Here is a 6,000-nt window from a genome sequence, read left to right as displayed (position 1 = left end):
ACAAAATGATTATATTAATTCGATAATGATATTCAGGAGATATATATTTAGCAAAATAAAAGAAAATAAATTATATTATTCTAAATGATATTATAAAAAAATTAAAAAAATAACTAAAAATGAATAAATGAATAATAATTAAAAATTAAAACAGCATTATATTTATTTAAAAAAAATATATAAATAAAAAAGAATAAATTGTTATATTTAATTTAAATATAACAAATATAAATAATATAACTACGATAAATAATATAATTACGATAAACTTACATATATTTAATATGTTTCTCTTACAATATAGTTACATACAATTAGTTTAACATTTTTATCTTTTATGGAGATAATTAAGAAAATAAATAAATAATTAGCAATTTTATTTGAGAGTTGTATTTTGACTGAATGAAAATTTATAGAGAATGATTTTATGTAACAATAACAATAATAATAATTTAAACATTTTATTACTTCTAAAAAAGAAAAAATAATTTTAAATGAATAAAAATTCAAATATATAAAAATTTAAATAAAAATAATAAAAATAACGTAATAATTAATTAATCAGAAAAATAAATTTATAAAATAGATATATCATATCTATTTTATATTTATATATATATTTGTATATAACTTTTGTTTGTTTTAAATTCTAAAATCAACTTTCCAAAGATAATCTATGAATATATTAATAATCTAAATAATAATTGTAGATTAAATAAAATATATCATGATATATAAAAATAATTAAACTTAAGATAACTATTAAGAAAGATTTAATATATGTAATTTTAAAAATGCAATTTTTTTTAACAAATAAAAAAATTGAATCCATTACTATCTATAAAATAAAAATTACAAAATGAATATGCAATATTTTCATATATTTTCACATAGTATATAAGTAAAGAAATAAATTCATTTCGTATTTAAATTAATAAAATAATAAATTCGTTTCATGATTTTTTCTACTATTAAATTTATTCAAATGTTTAAAATTAGTTTAACATTTTTATTTCTAAATATCAGAAAAATATTATTTTATTCATTGATGATGGTTGGTATTGTTGTAAATTTTTAAGTTTAATTGAAATTTAATTTGATAAATTATAAATTTTGAAGAATATAAGCTAAAAAGATTTTATAAAAATCATTATATATTATTACATATAAAAATCATATATATATATTATAAATTTATATTTATAATCAATACGACAGAACAATATATCATATAATTATATAATAATATCATAAAGTAATTTTTAATAATGTTTTGATTATTTTTAAGGTTTCTATATCAATTATGAATAACTTTATGAATAATATTTAGCTTAATATTATTAAAAATGAAACATACCAAAAATATTTAATTATTAAAAGAAAATAAAAATAAAATAATTATTAAAGAAATTAATTTTTGGAACTATTGATCAATTGATATATAAAATATTTTAATTGACAATAAAAAAAATTTTTTAATTATTAAAATAATATTATATTAAATATTTAGATTACAAAATAACTGGAATAAAATTTAAATTACATATACATCTTAAATAAAATTGTAGAAGAAAAAAAATTTTTTTTCAGATTAAAAGGAAAAATTTTGGCAATTTTGCTATAATAATTAGACAAAGAGCAACAAGAGGATATACAGAGTACATTATTAAAATTTGATAATAATATAACAAGCAAAACGAGATTCATTATGTGTTATGTACAAAATAAAAATATGAAATTTTTTTTATTATTTATGTTTTCTAATAGTGAAAAATATCTTTTATAATAATGTTTAAAATCTGATTTGATCATTAAATTTTTTTAAGATTTTACATTTATAAATTACTATTTTCATTAATTTAATTTCAAGAATATTTTATAGAATTTTATATACAAAGAATATATAATAATATATCCATATAATAATATATATATATATATAATAATAAATAAAAAATAAGTTTTTTTTATCATTAGAAAGTAATCATATAATTTTGATTTTTTCGATTCTCATGAAAAAGAGATTCTTATTTTTTTTTATTTCTAAAAATTTTTATTTAAAAAGTATAGGAATTATGAATTATATTATATTGAAATGTTATCTTATTGATTTGAATGGAATTTTTTGAACTTGAAAAAANTATATATATATATATATATATATATATATATATATATGTATATATAAACTTTTTTAAATTATATTAAGATCTATCAAAATTCTTAAGTAATATGAATATAAATGATATAAGATATTTTTAAATATATGAATATAAATATAATTACAAATATAATTAAAACTAGAATCATCAAATAAATCATCATATTGATTAATTTAAAAGTTTATAAAAAATGTAAGAAATGTACAAATATTTTTAGCAATATTAATATTAATTTTTATTTTGAAACATAATTATACATATATAAATAATACCATATTTAATTATTTTCTATAGTATATTCTATAGTATATAGTATTATATTAATTTGATACATTTGTATTTAAATATTTATAGATTGAAGTTAAATGACAAATTTTTTATTAAAAAAAGTTTTGTTATTTTCTAATTATATTTCAATTTGATCTATATTTTTAAAATGGAATATTGGAATCTGTACTGAATTCTTTACTTATAAAATTTTATAATGTGTTATATTTTCTAATTGAAAAGGACTATATTTATTGAAGAATTCATTCAAATATAAATTTTGAAGTTTCATTGATGATAACAAAAATTATTTTATTAATTTTTTTAACAAGAAAATGACATAATATTTTAGTACTATTTAGCATCAAAAAATAAATTTACGGATGCATTAAAGAAAATATAGAAATCCATCTTTAGATTTATTATATTCGTCTTTTCTAATTGCTTGTTGAAAAAAATTTATGATAGTGTTTCTTTTCTTTCACTTGACAATGATTGCGCATTCTGCGCATCCGGTATTTATACATATTTCTATATATTCGTTATGAATATATGTATGCATGTATCATCATTTGCTATATGACTAATATCATAGGCACGATCCTTTATACGTTCATGTAAAATTTCAATTTTAAGTATACACACACATATATCCATTATTATTTATTCATGTGATGATATGAGAAAAAAATGAAAAAGTAAGAGATAAATTAAACTCAAATATTATAATTAGGAAAAGAAAGAAAAAAAGAAATTAAGTTACAATTTTAAAAAAAAATTTATAATCATACATATATTTTTATGAATATTTAACTTTTATTATGCCAATATAAATGTGGCTTAATTATTATGATTAATTAATAATGTTTTATATTAATAAGATTAGAATATAATTTATGATTATATGATTATTATATGATTATATATATAATATAATAATATTGTAAAATAATTTTTAAATTTTAAACAGAATATTCGAAAAGTGCATACTTCACATATGTTTTTGAAGAATATATTATTATATATGTGTAATTGGAAAATATAAAAGAGATTGTAAAATTTTCCTTGGATATCTTCTTTTAAGGAATATAGTATTTGTAAATCTTGCAAAGGAATGTAAAAAGATGTTACCAACCTTAGAGTTATCGATTATCTAGTATTGTTCATCGAATGAAGATGGGTGGGTCGAGAAACCACAAATCTCAAGTTGAGGCGTGATATGACCTCTCAGTTATGCTGTACAGGATTAGCTAAGAAGAGCACACTAACATAATTCCCCCTCGGATCAACGTTCATCATTCTTTATTAATGTATTAAAGGATCTTTATGGAACATCTTTAGAATTGCTTCTCCTCTTTATTATTCAAGATATAGAGAGATCTTTTTGATATTTGAACATTTATAAATTAATCATTATAATCAATAAAATAATGATATTTTATAATCTTTTTAATGTAATTGAAACAAATTTTATCAAATTAAATATATAGATAAAAAAAAAATTTACAAAATTAAGTAATTTTATTTTAAATTTTTGAATCAATATGATACAAAATAAATTAAGTGTATTAATAAATATTGTATCCTCTATACAAATTAAAAAAATTCGGATGATTTATTATTATAATAAAAATCTTAATAGTCAAATCTTTTACTTTTTATTAGAAAAAAATAGATTATCGATTATCGATTTATATAGATTATAGATTATCGATTCAGTTTCCATTAAAATTGATTTGTTTCATTTTAAATATTTTCAAAAAATGAAAAAAATTAATTTTAATTAATGAACAGAACTATGATTGAATATTATGACGTATAAAAAATAAAAACATTTCATAAAAAATATTATAAATAGACATATTACTATATATCATTAAATCATTGTATTTTATATTAAATAAAAGATTATGAATTATATAAATTGGCAAAATATTCAATATAAAAGATATATAGATTTAAATTATAATTATTAAAAATAATATTGATATATCATGCAATTTATTAATATAATATTATTAATACATTTATATGTATTATAATTTATAATAAATATTCTTAAAAATTTTTTAAACTATTTGATAATAATTATAAGACTTCAACTATATTTATCTTTATGAAATATAAATTTAATATGTTTTATATTTTTATTAAAATATAATTATTAATTAATAAATCAAAAGATAGATATCAATTTTGTTAAAGATTTATTATGAATCCTCATAAATTATTATACTATATATTTATTATTAGAATTAAAATTATAAAATATTATTATCTGATTTATGATAGTAAATAATAAAATGTTTATAAATATATAATATTATGAAATATTGTATAATATTATAATGAATTATTATGAAGTATAAACTGCATATACAAATAAAATAAATAAAATTAATACTATGTAAGGAATAGTGAATATGTAAATATTCAAATTGATTTATTATATATAAGATAATATTAGAAATTATATTTAAAATTTTATTTTATATACCATATAAAATTAATATATTATTATTCATATATTTACGCAAGAATTCGTATTTCATATTTTCATATTCATATTTGTTTATAATACATATTTTTGTATATTATTTATACGCACACAAATATATTTTTTCTATTCTTATTTATATTATTACAATTTAGTATTATTCTCTATAAAAAAATGAAAGAGGAAAAATTTTTACTATTTCATATATTTTTAATATTTATATTCAGTCAATTTTTAATATTTATATTCTAATACAATAATAGCAATTATAATGATGAATGATAATGAATGATAATAAAAAATATATAAGATATGTTAATATATTTATGGGAAATTTTTTGATTCCAAAACAAATATAAAAATTGATATATAAAAATGTCGATTAAGATTTATTAGGTTATCAGCAATTTAAATTTGCGTTAGATAAAGTATATTGGAGAGTGAAATATTAAATATTTATTCTCTGTTTCTGTTATATTGCTTCCACATTTTCTTCTATTCTAATTTTGCTTCATTTAANTTTATACTTAATAATTAAACCTAATTGACATTTTCACATATTAATTTTTTAAAAAATTAATAATTTTTAAAAATTTGTTTTCACTCTTTGTTTTCCATTATAAATTAAAAAGTTGCATAGATAATTTAACATTAGTTTATAAAGTTAATGTATAAAAAAAAATTTTTTTTGAATGAATTAAATTTATATTTACTGAAACTATATAATATTGAATATTTTCAAATCTAATAAACTAATAAGTATTAATCAATAAATTTTCAAATACTATAATATATATAACAATAATTTTCAATATTTTTCAATTTGCAAAAGAAATTTTTAAATTAATGTTTTGAATAATTATGTTTTGAGTATATATTATTTTTTATATAAACAAAACATTTATAAATGTTTTTGTATTACTACTTCTGTATTTATATATTTATTTTATTCTATTATTTATGTATTTATTATAGAAAATATTAATCAACTTTAGGATATTAAAATATACCATACTACGTTCGAGAATTGTTCATCAATACGGTGCTATGAATGCTATGGATAAGTATATTATA

This window comes from Apis laboriosa, unplaced genomic scaffold (genome assembly GCF_014066325.1).
Source record: "Apis laboriosa isolate Shangri-la unplaced genomic scaffold, ASM1406632v1 scaffold53_cov140, whole genome shotgun sequence".
NCBI lineage: Eukaryota > Metazoa > Arthropoda > Insecta > Hymenoptera > Apidae > Apis > Apis laboriosa.
Note: the sequence above shows the minus strand (reverse complement) of the source record.